The sequence below is a fragment of the Xiphophorus hellerii genome, chromosome 14 (assembly GCF_003331165.1).
Source record: "Xiphophorus hellerii strain 12219 chromosome 14, Xiphophorus_hellerii-4.1, whole genome shotgun sequence".
Classification (NCBI taxonomy): Eukaryota; Metazoa; Chordata; class Actinopteri; order Cyprinodontiformes; family Poeciliidae; genus Xiphophorus; species Xiphophorus hellerii.
In genome coordinates, this window is record NC_045685.1 from 28,027,386 (window position 1) to 28,045,897 (window position 18,512).

The 18,512-nt window shown below is 42.5% G+C and overlaps 1 protein-coding gene and 1 long non-coding RNA gene across 2 annotated transcripts in view; one reads left to right on the forward strand and one right to left on the reverse strand.

Moving 5' to 3' along the window:
- LOC116732618 (Fc receptor-like protein 5) overlaps positions 1-18,512 on the forward strand; it is an 82,120-nt gene that overhangs the window by 17,941 nt on the left and 45,667 nt on the right. The gene's annotated exons all lie outside the window — the stretch shown is intronic.
- LOC116732683 (uncharacterized) lies at positions 10,651-18,466 on the reverse strand. The gene is made up of 2 exons (XR_004341851.1): positions 17,520-18,466; positions 10,651-10,824 (listed from the first exon to the last, which is right to left on the reverse strand). It is a non-coding gene; the product is annotated as an uncharacterized LOC116732683 (long non-coding RNA).

Genomic DNA, 18,512 nt, shown 5'->3' on the forward strand with positions numbered 1-18,512 from the left:
AAACGGAGGAAAGCAGCCGCCGATGCAGCCAGCGGTGCACGCTGGGTTTTGTGTAAAGACCCCAAAATGGCTCCTATTAAGAGACACGCTTACAACGCAGAGTTTAAGCTCAAGGCGATCAGTCACACAGTAGAACACGGGAATGGGCTCTTTGCACCTGCCGCACTGACGTCACAACCGCATGCGCAAATGCGGCTCTCTTTTTTCGCTTTGAGTTACCATGACAGCTAGAAAAGACAAAGTCTTATTTCAGACGCAAATAAAACAATACTATGAACATTATTGTCTTCCTAATATAATGGGCTTTTAAGTTTTTATGGATTTCCAAACGATCCTGAATTAAGAAGACGGTGGCTTGTAAATATTCGTCACTACCAGTTAAAGCTAACGCTGCACAGCAAAGTTTACAGCCTTCACTTCACTCCGGATCAACTTCTTCAGCCTAAAGCAGAAGGTAAAGGAGCCTCCTGTGTTATTTCCATGGAATCACTTCTGTATTCAGCCTGAAAGGGTTTATGGGAACCAGAGAGCAGACCAGAGCCAGACAGCCGAGCTACTGATCCGCCTGTACACACTGCTGTAAACACCGTCCTGCTTCACAAGAAGCATGCAAAACTAATAAAGCGAAGTAACACGGAGACCTTAAGGAACACGGCCATATTTTTCTAAAAGCAACAACTCTGAACCTGAACAGTCAGCTGAACTAGAACTCTGACACCAGAGCTGCTCTACTGTTAAGCTATGGGCTTGTTGTTCCTCAGGCTTCAGAAGCAAAAAGCCTGAACCGTAAAATCCCCGTTACTTGGTCTCTGACACTAACGACAATAAACCACGTAATATACTTGAAAACAAGGTAAAAACATTGTCCGTTAATGAATGATGAAAAATGTTTAGATACTTAAATAGCACATTTTTACAAGAAAAATGTCTAGCATAAGCTAAAGCTAATGTTAGCCATAAAGTTTAAAGAAAGTAAAACTCACCTTCGTATCTGTGTATAACGAGGCGAACATGTTAAAACCTTTCTCCAGATTATTGTCGGGGCTTCGGATCGATGTTCATCATTAATTGTTACCTTGGACAAGCCCTGCAAATACTGAGTCTAAAGAGCCTTTTTCAATAGATGGGAAAAGATTGAGCCGCTTTTCCCCGAACGCGGAAGCTGAGGTGCAAAGAGCCCACAGAGCAGCAGCCAGAGAATTTAACATGAACAATCAATGGTGCGGAAGTGGAGGAAGCAACAGCTGTTCATTTTGGGAATGAACTGAGTTTTCAGAACGCTGGTTTGTAATCTATTAAAGTTTGACTGACCTATCTGACTATTTTGTCGACATTCCCTTTAGCGCAGCTCCATCTAATGGATGCATAACGTAACCCCAGCCTCTACTGTAGCGTCTATTCTATGCGCCTTATATATGAAAAAAGTTTTAAAATAGGCCATTCATTGAAGGTGCGCCTTATAATGTGGTGCGCCTTATAGTGCGGAGAATACGGTAAATATTTCCTTTTTATGTATTATTTGAGTCTGGAGGATCTTTTATTTTGAAAATCCTTTAACCGGATTCTCTCGGTTCCGTCTGGCCGCCAACATGGAGCCACAAGCAGCAAAATGAGTCAGAAACGGATCAGATTCTTTGTAAAGTTTCTTTATGAAGGGAACAGAGACAGGAGGATGGATTTATCCCAGTAGGTGATTCCCACAGTCCAAGCTCTGCATGATATGGTGACCGGATGTTAATGAGGAAATGAAGCTTCAAGCTGCTTCTCCACTAGAGACCAAGAACCCTGAGCATCAGCAACACTTCCGGTCTCATTGTCTCTCATCTCTCCCAGATGGGAGAAACAAGCTCACGGCTCCATGAGTCGTTATCGTGGGTTAAAATTTTCAGAAAGTAAAATGTTTGTTTTTGTGGCGCATCTGTATCTTATTTTGAAGGAATATGTAAACGTTACTATAGCGACCAGAGTCAGAGAGCGTTAGGGCAGTGGAGAGACGAGATGGCACGATTTAAGGATTGTCGGCTGATTTTCCAAATCTCTGTGACCACAGAGCCGATAAAAGTCCAACAGGTTCGGTCGGTTCGTGAGTCCAGCAGCAACAGCAGACAGCAGAGAGGATCATCGGGGCCCCCCTTCCCTCCATTTCATCCCAGAGGCCGAAACATCGTCAGTGACCCCTCACACCCCCACCATGGACTGTTCTCCCTGCTGCCCTCTGGAAAGAGGTTCCGCAGCGTCCGGTGCAGGTCCACCTGGTTCTGAAACAGCTTTTTCCCACTTGCCATCAGACTGCTGAACTCTTAACTGGACTGCACTTAAAATCTGGTCTCCACTTCATACCTTGCACATGTACAGAGCTAAATAACTTCTATTTTACTGTCAGTCCTGCACTTTATATTTTATATTTAGATTCATATTTTATACTGTATTTTATTTTATTCTGGAGTAACTTCACAACATTGGAACCTCAAAACATTGTTCTGAGCCGTATGCAACGAAATTTGGTTCTGTATACACCCTGTGCATGCAAAATGACAATAAAGTCAGTCTAAGTCTAACACACCACAGAACCGATTCCAGAAGAAAGTCCAGTAAAACCCCCAACAGACCAAACATGAATGTAGAATAATCAAACACAAATGACGACGTAGAAGCAGCAGTGACAGTTTATGGCTCATTTCAAGCGATAAAAGACGTAACAAAAAGAAAAGGGTTTGATAAAGATGGCGGCAGCAGCTGCTCTATTTGCTGCTCTATGATTTGGACGTGAGTTGTGTTTTTTCGTAGTTAACATTTTTAACTGAATAAACATAACCACATATAATAAACATATATAAAAGTGACCTTTACATATAGTAATAAACATTTCCACACATCACCTCTGACTGTCAGTTGCCACGCCAGCTGTTTGGGATTCCCCTCCGTGCTTACGTCACCCCGCTTTCTGATTGGCTACCTGTCACATTCAACAGGCTGTTCTCACTCCCAGTCAGGGAAAAACCCCACAGGCTGAGATAATCGGGCCAAGACAATGTTGAATATGAACACGCCACACACTGCAGAACGTTGTAAGATTTTTGTAAAGTGAAAATCGGGGCGTGACGGCCTTGCCAACATGCAGAAGCATTATCTGACGCACCCCCCAGCCCCCGGGCCGCAGCAAAATTGCCAAGTCTTGACCGGTCCGCGGTAATAAAAAGGTTGGGGACCACAGGTCTAGATTATCTAGATAGATAGTTCTTCAGAATATGTAAATAAGTCAAAACGCCACGTGGCGGTTTGTTCTTGATTTTCTTGTGGCCACTTTCATAATAGCAATATGACAAACACACACCTAGAAAGAATGACCTAAAACCAGAGAATAAAAACGTCTCTAACAGCTTTGTAATGGGGATTTTTAAAAAATGCCACTCTCAACATGGCGGAGATAAACGTTAGTGATTCGAGCCGACTAGTTTGATGGAAAACCAGCCATCCGTGTGTAACTGAATCTCACCTGTAGCAGAAACAAACTGCCAGAAAACCACAGACAGCAGGAACACAGGTGCGGGCAGAGAAGAAGCCATTTCCTGGTTGCATCGATCGGAGAGATCGATTATTAGTATAGCTATATAAATTAGATTCATGCGACGTTTCTAAGTGGAAAACGTTTCCAGGAAACACCAAAAAATATAGTTTGGCTGAAATAACAGTTAGAATTGCGGAGAAATTAGGATAAATAAAATAAACTGAGAAAAAATCATAACTCACAGCGCGATGAGTCAGAGCCCTGCAGAGGCGGGAAACCGTAGAGATAGAGCTAGCTTACGGTTAGCACAAATCGTTAGGTGCACATTACCGCCTCCAACTGGTGCATGATGTGTACTGCAGCAACGCTCAAAATAAATGAAACAAAAATCTCATATTCTTCAAAATAAACGATTCAGTCTGAGATGATTTATCAAACCTTGAGAAATTGAGATATTGCACTTCTTTGTAATTATTCAATATGATTTAATCTGATCATTTTAGAAAGAATATAAATTAGCTGCAGCTAACGATTGTTATAGTCATAGATTATTATGTTTTGTTTTATTTTATTTACTTATTATTAGTCTTATTAGTTTTTCCTTTATCTTTTTATCAACTTATTCGTTTTGTACATCACTTTGGTGCAGTTTTAAACCTGTTTTACAAATGCAATTGTAAAAAATGTGACATTAGTTGGATATACACTTTGTTCAGAGCTGATCTGGCGGTTATTTATTGATTAACTGATTAATTGTTTGTAGTTTGGGTGTGTTGTTCTTTCATCTTGTTTTGTAGTGATTATTTGTTTACTAAAGTAGTTGACGGTTATTTAAAAAATCAATTCATCACAATTAATCTGATTAATCGTTTCATCTCTAATCTCTATATTTCTGACAGAGGGAGAATAATCTCCATTTACCTTCTTCATATTCATTACATTTACTGTATTATAGTTGGGCTGCACGTTCTGTGCATGGTGGGGTTCTCTCCGGGTTCTCCCACTTCCTCCCAGTCCAAAAGGTCTCTCTAAATTCTCCCTATGTGTGAGTGTGTGTGTGCACGGTTGTTTGCCCTGTCTGCCTTGTGTTGACCTGTCCAGGTGACCCCGCCTCTGAACATTCACTGGACCAGCACCTCCTGACCCACTAGGGACAAAGGTGTTAGAAAATGGATGGATGGATTATAATTCCCTATTAAGGCTCAAGTACTATTAAAATCTTTAGTGATAATTTCTTCTATAAATCCATCAACATATTTCTTCTTTTTGCCTTTGCTTTAATCATATTTTCTTCATTTTCTTCTTCATGAAGTTGTTGATGCGGAAAACTTCCCAACTTGTTCTGGTATCAAAGAAAACTCACCCACTGTAGATCTCAGGAGAAACAAGGTCAAAGGTCAAACCCTATTTCCACCATGTGAGAAGAAAAGGATGAGAAATATTCAGGGCTTCCACTTTTCCAGCAGTAAAATTCAAGAACTTTTCAAGCATTTTTAAGGTAAATTTTCAAGCTTTTCCAGCATCAAATTTTGGATTTCAAACAAATTAACTAAGAAAAGATCATTTCAATTCACAATTATTATATAATTTATTACTGTTACCATTACAGTTTACAACAGGGACAAGGTAAATTAAAATATAACATTTTATGTTTTTAAATGTATCACACAAACAAAAATATAATCTCCCAATTTCAATAGAGTTGTTTAATGTATAAAATATAAGACAATTTTTATTTTAATTACATGGATCAATAATTCACTGAAACATTAGGAATAATAAATATTCATTACAATGAAACAATGTAAACAAATTGTGTTAACATGATTTGGTAAATATTTAAATATTCTGTTAAAAACTCTGAACACCTGTTAGAACTCCTATGATTCATTTTAAAGGAACATTTCTGGTAAAATATAAAAGATGATTTTGAATAACATATCTAAATTCTTTGGCTATTGATGCTCCTCTGATTGGCTGAGAGGTGATGACTGACATATGAATATATGTTATGTAATTGTTTACATTCATCGCTGCCATGACTTAATGACTTATTGCATGAAAAACCTTTTTCACATGTGATTTTAATTTAATGTCTTATTTAATGGAAACAACAGAACTGCAAAACAGCTTTTTTCCAACATTAGCAGAAAATAGACAAAGATTTGTACATATTTGTATTGGAAACACAGCTATAGAAAACCAGAGTCTTCAGTCAGAGGTTTCTTCAGAGCCGCTGTAATACAGACTGCTACAGGAGACTTTCTACCAACGGCCTAGTTTAGAAGTTTGTTCTAATGTAGTAAAATAAACTAGTCTGGCTGCCCTCAGGCTAATAATGACTCTCAGAGCCTCCATGTTGTTCAGACTCCATGGTGAGGAGGAGGAGGATCTGTTCCTCTATCTATCTAATTATGGGCAAGAATATTTTCATTAACTGGTTTGTGAATAAAAACGTAGGTCTGATGTTGACGTTAGAAAAACTGTTTCTATTTATATTTTTATAATCGTCCTGCAATAGTGGGACAAAACCCGCCTCACCACTAAACTCAGAAATGCTGCAGAGAAACTTCTGACTTTAACTTCATCATTCTGCTAAAAGCCCGGTTCACTACAGGCAGTCTGGGTCGGAACCACCGACAGATAGAAAGAATATCTGTCTTTATATCAGACATCCTGATATAAGACACTGAGACTGTCACCGCGAGTCGCAACGCAGCTCAAAGCCCCGGTACCACCTGGTACCATCTGGTACCACCTGGTACCACCTGGTACCACCTGCTCTCTGTTCTCTGCTTCTCCTTACCGTTTCTACCAGGCGGGTTAAAGCCGCTGGAGGTTCTGGGCTGTAAACAGAAGTTACTGCAGAACCTCAAGTGTTAAAGGAAGATTCGGCCCAATTAGAGTCACAAAATAAACATCAGAGAAAATATTGTAGCAATAATCAGAACCGCAGCAAAAAGCCAAACATGCCACAATGAAATGAACCAAAATGTCTCCAAAGCATCGGGGGACTGACAGGGGCCACCGGGGGATTCCAGGTAGATTCCAGGTGGATTCCAGGTAGAGTCCATGTAGATTCCAGGTAGGTTCCAGGTAGATTCCAGGTGCATTCCAGGTAGGTTCCAGGTAGATTCCAGGTGGATTGAAGGTAGATTCCAGGTGGATTCCAGGTAGATTCCAGAGATGTGCATGGCAGCAGCTGTTCCTCCAGGGCCGGCCCAAGGTAATATGGGGCCTTAGCCAGAACCCCCCGTCCTACTAAGAACCTCAGCATCACTAACATGTTTAAATGTCGATCAGGTGAATCTGTGAGAGGGAGACCAGGTTTATTGGCCCAGTTTAAAATCAATCACTGATTATTGGTTATTGGCTGTGATGTATTTGTGAACAAACCCAATTCAAACACAAAGATTACACCATATTGTAACCATGGTAACACAACAATCAAACTATCAAGATGATTCTTTAAACTTTTACAAAGTAAACGTCCTAGTTAAATCCTAAATGTACTATTTATTTTTCTCAGCTGATGCATTAAATAAAATGTAATAACATTGTTATTCTCTATAAATGATGCTACAGGTTTAGATCTATGGTCTGTGGTACAATTAGACCATTTCTAGGGGCCCCTGAATGTCTGGAGGCCCCTGAGTGTCTGGAGGCCCCTGAATGTCTGGGGGCCCCTGAATGTCTGGAGGCTCCTGAGTGTCTGGAAGCCCCTGAGTGTCTGGAGGCCCCTGAATGTCTGGAGGCTCCTGAATGTCTGGAGGCCCCTGAGTGTCTGGAGGCCCCTGAGTGTCTGGAGGCCCCTGAGAGTCTGGAGGCCCCTGAGTGTCTGGAGGCCCCTGGGAGTATGGAGGCCCCTGAGTGTCTGGAGGCCCCTGAGTGTCTAGGGGCCCCTGAGTGTCTAGGGGCCCCTGAGTGTCTGGAGGCCCCTGAGTGTCTGGAGGCCCCTGAATGTCTGGAGGCCCCTGAGTGTCTGGAGGCCCCTGAGTGTCTGGAAGCCCCTTAGTGTCTGGAGGCCCCTGAGTGTCTGGAGGCCCCTGAGAGTCTGGAAGCCCCTGAGTGTCTGGAGGCCCCTGAGTGTCTGGAGGCCCCTGAGTGTCTGGAGGCTCCTGAGTGTCTGGAAGCCCCTGAGTGTCTGGAGGCCCCTGAATGTCTGGAGGCCCCTGAGTGTCTGGAGGCCCCTGAGTGTCTGGAGGCCCCTGAGTGTCTGGAGGCCCCTGGGAGTCTGGAGGCCCCTGAGTGTCTGGAGGCCCCTGAATGTCTGGAGGCCCCTGAGTGTCTAGGGGCCCCTGAGTGCCTAGAGTCCCCTGAGTGTCTGGAGGCCCCTGAGTGTCTAGGGGCCCCTGAGTGTCTGGAGGCCCCTGAGTGTCTAGGGGCCCCTGAGTGTCTGGAGGCCCCTGAATGTTCTAGTGCTTTTCTTTTATTTTTAAAGGTTAATCTTTTTTAAATATGTTTTGTACACCAATGTTAAATTTCTGGAAAGTCTAATATATTTTATAAACTAACAGCAGCCATTATAGTTGGGTGTAGTACCCAGATGTGATACTCTAATGACGAGTAGCACAACTTCAATATAGTTTTAGTAAGTAACTGCAATAAACTGCACTAGTAAGAGTAACAAAGTATTTGGTGAAATGGCTATTATTAACTACTGTTTTACTGATCATAATGTGCAAAATAATATTACCCATTTATTTCAGCAGACATGAATAAAAGTGAAGTTATCTGCACTGTTGGGTATTTTAAAACCAAAAATGAAAAATATTAATACAAGACAACAAATTAAGGTTAGAAGAAACCTAACATAAACATTTATCTGTGTATCGTGTTTTATTATTTTATGGATTAAAATGTGTTCTTCATTCAGTTAAGTTACTTGCATTAGGTTGCATATCAACAAAATTTACTAAAGAGTATAACATATGGAAAAATAGTCCTAATTTTAATTAATTTTATGGGGTCAAAATTTACAGAGTAATTGAGTAAATCTAATTAACTAATACCTGCCTTTGGCTGTTTGAGCAATATCACTTTTACAATTTCAATTAATTTTTTGCAGAATATATATTTGGTATCTGGAAGCCATTGTGACTCAAAAATTAATTGTTAAATCCTACAAAACAGGAACAATAATGTTAAAGAATCTACAGTGATTAATTCAAACATGCCTTTTTTCCTACCAATCCTTTGTATATTTCGTGATGTGTAATAACCTTTTTCTTTTCTGTTAGTAGTTATTACGTTGTGTTCTTGCTCTATTCTGAGTGGGAATGAACCACGTCTTGTTTAAACATATCTGCAATGTATATAAATGTCTTGCATTCTCATACATGTTTATAATTTCTATGTTGTGAAATATGCCCTTGATCATTTTTAACTTAAAAACTTTGTATGATCAGAGAAGTCTGTCTTCAGATGTCAGATGGACAGAATTTGTTGGCAATGATGTTCAGGTGACTTGTGGTTCTGCTTATTTCCAACCGTTCCTGCTTTAAATGTTTAGAATCAATACTGTGGGTATGCACAAACGTAGCTGAGTTAATTGACACCCATTTCGTCTGAGGTGGGGGGGCTGGTTGACCTTTGATGACCTCTAAAAACATTTCTTTATATCTTTAAAATGATAGCGGCACAAACGAACATTTTTGCTGCACAAACCAGCACAAACGTTTGACACCAATTTTGTCTGATTTGAAGAAGGTGGGGGGGCAACTTCACTCAGGTGGTGGAGCTGCAGAGAGGTGGAGCTGCAGAGAGGTCCTATGTGGAGATGGAGCAATGCTTCTTCTTCTGTAATGTTTACTGGCGGTTGGGAAACAACGAAGATGGTGCATTACCGCCACCAACTGGTCTGGCGCCAGTAAAAAATAAAAAGCAAAACCAAAATCTCAGCCGAATCTTTAACTTGCTAACTAAATATTTAATGCTAAATATTTAGTTTGGAACGCTGACATTTATAAATGTAGGAGTAAGCTGGTGACTGAATTTTCTTCATGACAGGCTAAATAACTACTGTACTGTTTATAAACGTGCGGCCCAGTGTCCAATCAGTGGTCAGAGCGACACTTCGTGCTGTTAATGAAGCTCCCAGTTTAGCGCCTTTAAGTATTTGTAATTATTGGGAAAGTTAAAACTTTGCTCCATGAAGTGCATTAAATCACAAAAGGCCTGAAATGAATTTTGCCTCTTGGCATTTTCTGATTTTTTATCATTTTTCTCAGTCGTCTTCTGCTTGTTCTGGAAGTTAAACTTCAGTCTGGTGCTTTGGTCTCAACTGGCTCTTTCTTTGAAGGACAGTTTTGTTTCCAGAGACTTCATGATTCATTTTATTTTTTAATATTGTTGTTTGTTTATTTTGGATATTTAAAATGTCTTCCAGTTCCAGTGTTAAATGCTCATTAGAAATCAGTTTATTGATCTTTGTGAATGTGTTCTTATATTATTATGCCTTTACCACTGTCAGTAAAATGGTCTCAATATAATATTATTCTGGGACAATTTATCATCCAGCACAATCTGGAGTTCTCTCCAGATTTCTCAGTTCTGTTATTTCTGTTTCATCATCTCCAGCTGATCTGCTGACTCCTGGCTGTAGAGACAAAGTGTTTGATCAGAAGGTTCTGATCAGTTCTGATCCAGATTCTGGATCTGAACCTATGAGGAGAAAAGATGGAGGATGTGTTGGTGGGCGGGTCGCTGTTCTGGCTGTGTCAGAGGATCTTCACTCATTGGCTGAATTATTTTAATGTGACATAACTCTCCAAATACAGTTTAATATCAACTTGTTTCCTGACCAGTCAGATGTATACAGATACAAAACCACAACATTTACCTTATGTCCAAATAAAATATTTTTTCACTAATGGAATTTATTAACTCCTGTTATTTGTTTTAATTGAAACTAATAACAATAACTCAGTCATAAAATGGTAAATATCACTAAAATTAAACGTTTGACTCATGGAATTGATCAAAGCAATGGACGTTATTATAAACACATTAATCACCACTACTATTAAAATATTAAAACTTCACCTTCATGTGTAAACTGAGAATAAGCTTTAAGATTATTCAGGTGTGTTGAAGCAATAAAAGCTCAAAAAGAATCTAGAGATGTAGAAGAATCTGCTGTGTCAGATTAAAGTTAACGTTTAATATTTCAGAGCCTCGGCGCCCCCTGCAGGATGAACCTGCGGATGTTGCAGCGGATCACAACAGTCCAGCGATCAGAGCCAGCAGAGCCAGCAGGCCCACTGGCAGGACGGTGTTGGGTCTCAGCTGCACGTCTCCTCCGGGCCTGGGCCCACCTGCAGAGAGGAGCCAGCAGACAGGACAGGTTAACATCCAAACACTGGAAACACTGGAAACGTTGATGTGTTGTTGTGACCAAAGCAGAGACTTCCTGCTCCATCCTCAGCTTCCTGTCCAGTTCTGTCTCACAGAAACGACTTCCAGACACACAATCAGCTCACATCATTTCCAGCAGTAACCTTCCTGACTTTTCATTACCGTTCTGAATATTTACAGAATTTGCTTTGACTCAGTTTTAACTGTAATGAGAAACTTGGAGAGAATATTTCAGGATTAAAAGATGTTAGTTTCACCAGAGAATCATCAGCCTGCTGGGCTGCCAGGTTTTATTGGTGGTATTATTTTTAGTGGTGTGTCACTTTGTCTCCAGTAACGGTGACAGATGGATGAAGTTGGTTTGTGGTTGAACGGTGAACTGGGCGCTGACTGCGCCCCCTGCTGGCCTCACGCCGTTAGTCCCACAGCATGATGCTGACTGCTCCTGATTTCTGACTGGTTGCTTCATTAGGATTTAAGTGAAGTGAAAAACTAGATTTATTTCATTAGTGTGTTCTGTCAAGAAAATCCGAGCTCATCCCACTTCCCCATGCTGGAGATTTTAGTTTAACAGTAATAATAAATAAAGTTATCTTTAAAATGAATCACTCAAGTGACATCAAGGCCCAACAGTAGACTTAGGTGTCAATAAAATAAATCTGGTTGTGTGTGTTGTTTTTGTCTCCAGCAAACTTTGCTTTAATTCTACTTTTTTCTATCTAATCATAAGAAATCATAGTCAGTCAGAGAGAGTCCCAGGGACGCCATGTCTGTTATCGTGCAATAGCCAGTCTGACGGAGATGTTGTAAGAGTCATGAAACAGGAAAAGCAGGTTTCCTGGAAAAAGAGGAAGTAAGTTTCCAGCCTGCAGATTTATAAAAATAGCTGAGACTATTCCTTATTTTAAAGCATGAAAGTTTTAAAGAATGAAATCTAAACATTTTGAATAATTTGATGAGATTCAAAGTAAAATACTTATATTAATACAGGTTTACTTGTAATAATACTTACAGTTACATTTGTGGGAACACTTACAAGAAAAACAAGTAACTGTAACTTTGGTATCAAATAATTAGAATCATGGATTATTCTTGGTTTCTTTTCAGAAAACATCTGTAATAACTCACATTAAGATTATAATAAGTATAATTAATAAGTTATGGTTATAAAATCATAAATGAATGTTTCAGAGAAAAGGTTGTGCAGGCAAGGGACATAGGAGGTTGAGCAACCCTGAGACATTAGCACAGACGTCAGGAAATGTCTCTAAGACAGTGATGGATATGAGATCATCTGTCCAAGCAGTCAGCCAATTAAACAAGCACAGCAACAGTGCTAGCCAATGCAAACGCACCAAAATGGTGGATAAACCCTATAAAAGGTGGGTCCAAAAGAGGAACCTTTGGTTGGATCCTCCGGGCAGCTTCGAGCCAAGATCGAGATGGACAAAGAACTCTGCAGCTGAAGAAGAGCCGGGGCCACGGAGCCGAAGACTGTCCTGCTCATGGAGACCAACCCGTCAGGCCCACAACCTGTGGCTTCAAATCGCACTTCTCTCATCGGCTGGGTTCAGACCCCAAAGACAAAGATGAAGACAAAGGCAAAGACAAAGAAGAAGAACTGGTGCCTTTTTTCCTGCCAGCACCAAGTCCTGTGTGACCTCACCATCCATGCGGAGAAGAAGCTCATCAGACCTACAGAGATCCCTGCCTTCGTCGATCAACTTCTTCCTCCTGCTGCAACACCTTCTTCATCATCAGGCCAGGTCTGGGGTTCGAAACGCCAAACTCTGTCCGTCTCTCTCAAAGGTTCCCTTTTTTAGTTCTCAGTGTCAGCAGTAGGGAAAGATAGACTAGATGATTGATTTTACTTATTTGATTATTTCTGCTACTGAATGAAGCTGTACTGACCCTTGCAAAAATGCTTTACTAATAAAATATTTAGCATAAAGAAAATCTAAAAGATGTTGTGGACATTCAGTTAATGAGTCACCTTAAAGTTCTTTGATGGTTGTAAAATAGCTGTGATGTTTGATTCTGGAGAGGAAAAAGTGGAAAATGTTTTTAGGTTGCTGGTAGCCCAAATGTAAAACATCATCCTTGGGACTCGCCCGAGTTACTAAAACCTACCTGGTTCAATAACAAATGCAAGTTGTAAAATAGAGAACGAGCGACCGTTAACAGGTGTGCTCTGTGAAACTAGTTGGCTGTAGGCTGCTCAGTCTGGCTAATTCACAGGGGGAAGCAGGGTGGGGCACCTGGATGTAGGCCGTCAGAAACCAGGCGAATCGTTTCTCGAAACCAGCTTAAACAGAGTTTACTTCAGTTCTGGACAGGGTAAATCCCAGCAGATTTAGGAAACTCAATTAACCCGTTAGAAGGAGAGCTGGTAGCACATCTTCCCTCTCAGAAGAGGAAGTACGAGAGTGAGAGAGTAGAGAAAGGAGGGGGGGTGGTGCGCAACAACAAGTTGCGCCCAACGTGGGGCTCGATCCAACGGAGTAGGATGGCCCTATGTGCCAAGTCAGTAAAAACAGATGTGAGGATCTGAATAGCTCACTTGGCTTGTTAACTCTTAGGGAATAGAGTTAATGGTGACTGATAAGGCCGTCAGTCACAACCCTTGCAGTAACTGTATGGCATACAGGTGAGGGAAAGCTTCTACTGAGGATAAATGACCGGATCCAGACAGTGAAGCTAGTAGCCAACATAGTCTAGACCCATCCCTGCTCGAAGGCTAAAGAGAGGCTTTGGGGGATAGACAACTCGAACCGACAGAGAGACGGAGTGATGGATGATCACTTCGAGGAGGAAAATCTGGGGAAGAAACCGGAGGAAGCCAGCCGCCCAGATCCTTTGGAAAATAAGGAGACCTCAACAGAACTGCATCAGCTTTCTACACAGCTACTGTGACTCAGACCTGAAGCAAGTGGGGAAGTTGGTTCCAAGAATGAGGAACTGAAACATCAACCCCTGACAAAGGAAAGTTGGCTCAGTCTTGCTGGAGTGGTTCGTGATGTAATGCTGACAAGAAAAGAAAAGACCAGCCAGCAAGCATGCACAAGAAACAGAGAAAAGTATCATCAGCTGACGATGGATGAGGAAGCACACCGCGTCCTCCACTGCAGCCATCGAGAAGACATCCGGCAACAGAGGAACAAACACCAGCAACTGACATCATCACACAGACGCAGACATGGTTAAAGTCATCACGCAGACCCGAGAGAAGCAGCTTGAGAGCGCGAGCGGGAAACAAGTAGCTCATCACAACTTATGAAAGAAGAAAGCAGGACTGAGGCTCCGCCTGAAACTCGAGGTGCAGCGACAAGGCGCACACCTGAGAAGAAGCCCTATGGAGGGGCAAAGATGACGACCTTTTGTGCCACCCAGAAAGATTGTCTCTGCCGGGGTCGAGGTGGGACAGAACACCTAAGGACAGGTGGTCCTAGAGTAGCACGGGGAGCAGGTAGTACGGTGCGTGCATAAGGCCCTCGGATATGCAGGCGTGCTACACCCCCGTGAAGAACTGAGCAAGCAGGACTGCTGGATGTCCCTTCAGCCCATCCGATGCAGCTGTGTGACTTTGAGGTATGTGGTCGATACGCAGGGCACCCAGGGCAGCGGATGGAAGGTTTGTTCATCAAGAGCACAGTCCCATGGGGTTCAGTCTGCATGGACGTAGCAGAGCCAATGGGGATAACAGGAAAGAGAGGTGAGAAGTACCTCTTGGTGCTGATGGACACAGTGACAACTGCTAGAAGAGCAGGTCTTCCCCTGCAGAGGAACTCCGTTCACGTCACAGAAAGCAGGGAGGCGAAGACACATCTCCTTTTTGCTCAGAGAAGGAAAAGGGAAGTTGCAGCTCGAAGTGTCACTGAAAACAGGGCAGAGAGTTTGGATTAAAGCTCAAGATCGGCCTGCAACTACGGGGATCAAGCTGAGATTCAACGCCCAAGATTTTGTAAAGTGAGTACTGAACTTCAACACAGTACTACTGATGAAGAAAGGGGTCCCTGAGGAAGCAGTGCTCAAGCCAGTTCTTAGCTACAGCGAACCAGAACATTACGAGAAGATGGCCAGAGAATCAAGCACCATGCCATCCTACATTAGACTGGCCACTATTACAGGAAGGTTGCCGTTCAAAGAACAACTTCAAGGCTTTGGACTGGGAGGGCCGTGAAGAAATTGGACTATGCTAAAGAAGAACTCCTGTCACAACCTGATGGATTAAAATGGAAAAGGATCATGATTACGGATAAAGCGTCATGATGCTTATGCTTTTTGCTTTGCTCTGCTGAACAGTCAGAATTTTTTTTTTTTTTTTGAGGCCTTCTGTCTCAGCCCATCTTCCCTTCCCTAAAGAACCATTCCACATCCTGAAGACCCGACAGTTCATCCAGCGAAGGTTCGTGTAGAAGAATCAGAGTGATCCAAGTTTTCTTCGACATTCATCACCTCATGGGGGAAATCAAAACTCCAAGGAGGGGGTGTCAAGAGAAGTGGAGTTTTGATGACTACACTGAGCCCTCTGTGACAACTGAGGATGAAGAATCTGCATCTTCACATCCCAGACGAACATCTTCTCTTTCCAGGGGATGAGGACGGCGAACTGCAGGAGGGTGATGGACTCCCAGCATGTGAAAGGTCTGACCTCGTGGAGGGGGTGTCAAGAAAATCCGAGCTCATCCCACTTCCCCATGCTGGAGATTTTAGTTTAACAGTAATAATAAATAAAGTTATCTTTAAAATGAATCACTCAAGTGACATCAAGGCCCAACAGTAGACTTAGGTGTCAATAAAATAAATCTGGTTGTGTGTGTTGTTTTTGTCTCCAGCAAACTTTGCTTTAATTCTACTTTTTTCTATCTAATCATAAGAAATCATAGTCAGTCAGAGAGAGTCCCAGGGACGCCATGTCTGTTATCGTGCAATAGCCAGTCTGACGGAGATGTTGTAAGAGTCATGAAACAGGAAAAGCAGGTTTCCTGGAAAAAGAGGAAGTAAGTTTCCAGCCTGCAGATTTATAAAAATAGCTGAGACTATTCCTTATTTTAAAGCATGAAAGTTTTAAAGAATGAAATCTAAACATTTTGAATAATTTGATGAGATTCAAAGTAAAATACTTATATTAATACAGGTTTACTTGTAATAATACTTACAGTTACATTTGTGAGAACACTTACAAGAAAAACAAGTAACTGTAACTTTGGTATCAAATAATTAGAATCATGGATTATTCTTGGTTTCTTTTCAGAAAACATATGTAATAACTCACATTAAGATTATAATAAGTATAATTAATAAGTTATGGTTATAAAATCATAAATGAATGTTTCAGAGAAAAGGTTGTGCAGGCAAGGGACATAGGAGGTTGAGCAACCCTGAGACATTAGCACAGACGTCAGGAAATGTCTCTAAGACAGTGATGGATATGAGATCATCTGTCCAAGCAGTCAGCCAATTAAACAAGCACAGCAACAGTGCTAGCCAATGCAAACGCACCAAAAGGGTGGATAAACCCTATAAAAGGTGGGTGCAAAAGAGGAATCTTTGGTTGGATCCTCCGGGCAGCTTCGAGCCAAGATCGAGATGGACAAAGAACTCTGCAGCTGAAGAAGAGCCGGGGCCACGGAGCCGAAGACTGTCCTGCTCATGGAGACCAACCCGTCAGGCCCACAACCTGTGGCTTCAAATCGCACTTCTCTCATCGGCTGGGTTCAGACCCCAAAGACAAAGATGAAGACAAAGGCAAAGACAAAGAAGAAGAACTGGTGCCTTTTTTCCTGCCAGCACCAAGTCCTGTGTGACCCTTTTTTAGTTCTCAGTGTCAGCAGTAGGGAAAGATAGACTAGATGATTGATTTTACTTATTTGATTATTTCTGCTACTGAATGAAGCTGTACTGACCCTTGCAAAAATGCTTTACTAATAAAATATTTAGCATAAAGAAAATCTAAAAGATGTTGTGGACATTCAGTTAATGAGTCGCCTTAAAGTTCTTTGATGGTTGTAAAATAGCTGTGATGTTTGATTCTGGAGAGGGAAAAGTGAAAAATGTTTTTAGGTTGCTGGTAGCCCAAATGTAAAACATCATCCTTGGGACTCGCCCGAGTTACTAAAACCTACCTGGTTCAATAACAAATGCAAGTTGTAAAATAGAGAACGAGCGACCGTTAACAGGTGTGCTCTGTGAAACTAGTTGGCTGTAGGCTGCTCAGTCTGGCTAATTCACAGGGGGAAGAAGGGTGGGATACCTGGATGTAGGCCGTCAGAAACCAGGCGAATCGTTTCTCGAAACCAGCTTAAACAGAGTTTACTTCAGTTCTGGACAGGGTAAATCCCAGCAGATTTAGGAATCTTCCCTCATCTTCCCTCTCAGAAGAGGAAGTACGAGAGTGAGAGAGTAGAGAAAGGAGGGGGGGGGGGGGGGGGGGGGGGGTGCGCAACAACGATACCAGCATCAAGGACTGGTTCTGGTAAAGGCAGGCCGTTCCTCCTGACCCACACCAGTTTGATCCTGTGGCTAGACATCCTCCACACCAGGCGGGGGCGCTAAGGCATAAACCAGTTACCTACTGCTGGTGGGTAGCTGTGACCCTTGACCCCAGGGTTCAGCAGGAGTAGAGAGGGAGGTTCTGATCCAGAAACAGACTGACCTTCCACTTTCAGCATAACGATGCTGATTGGGTCACTTGTCAGAAAGGTTCCACTTCTTCCTCCTCTGCCGCCTGACCGGGGCTGCTCTATCTCTAGCTCTTCTTTTTCGTCTCCCGATCCTTCCAGTAAAACTCGGCACTCATACTTTCCGGTGTCTCTGCCCACCACTTTCTTCAGCACCAGAGACAGGTCTCCTTTCTCGGCGGCCAGCAGAGACGTGCGGCCCTTATAGGCAGCCAGCTGATTGCCATCCACCTTCTTGTTCCTGTAAAGAAGAACCGGCGCCAAGGTCTGGTCGGGTCTGCTCCACTCTGCCAGGACAACAGCTTTGGCCCCAGCAAATTTACACGGCAGAGTGACGACTGCTCCAGCTTTAGCTTTGACTGAGACCGGATCTGCAGGAGGGAACAACACAGAGGTCAGAGGTCACACCTCAAAGCATCAAATTAATTATGTACTTTCTGAAACTGGTCTGATATCATTTCAATCTGGAGAGACTCAGACGGAGAAAAGGGAAGCAATTAGAAAGTTTATTAACAGCATGAATTAAATCTTTGGCGCTCGGGCCCCGGCTGAGGACATTGATTATCGCAAACTTTGCGATGGGCTCGGATGAGCTTTCCATATGCTGTTAGGAACATCATCCCCCAAAAAGAGGTCGAGGCCGGAGAATCGGGGATGGAAAGCGCTAAAGGACAGGAGGTGCGCTGACTTAGATTGCGAGGTAAAAACCAAACAGAAGGAGGTGACGTCACAGTGACAGCATTCATATGCTGATAGAAATGTCATCCCTCGAAACAGGTCGAGGCCAGGGCCGAGGCCGGGGGATAGGAGACGGGGAGGTAAAGAGGAGAGGAGTTGCGCTGACTTAGATTGCAAGGTAAGAACCAAACAGAAGGAGGCGGCGTGACAGCGACGGGAGGGGAGAGTGAGAAAGGAAGGCGAAGACCAGCGGGGAACATAGCGGGGGAAGGGGAGGTAAGATGCACAGA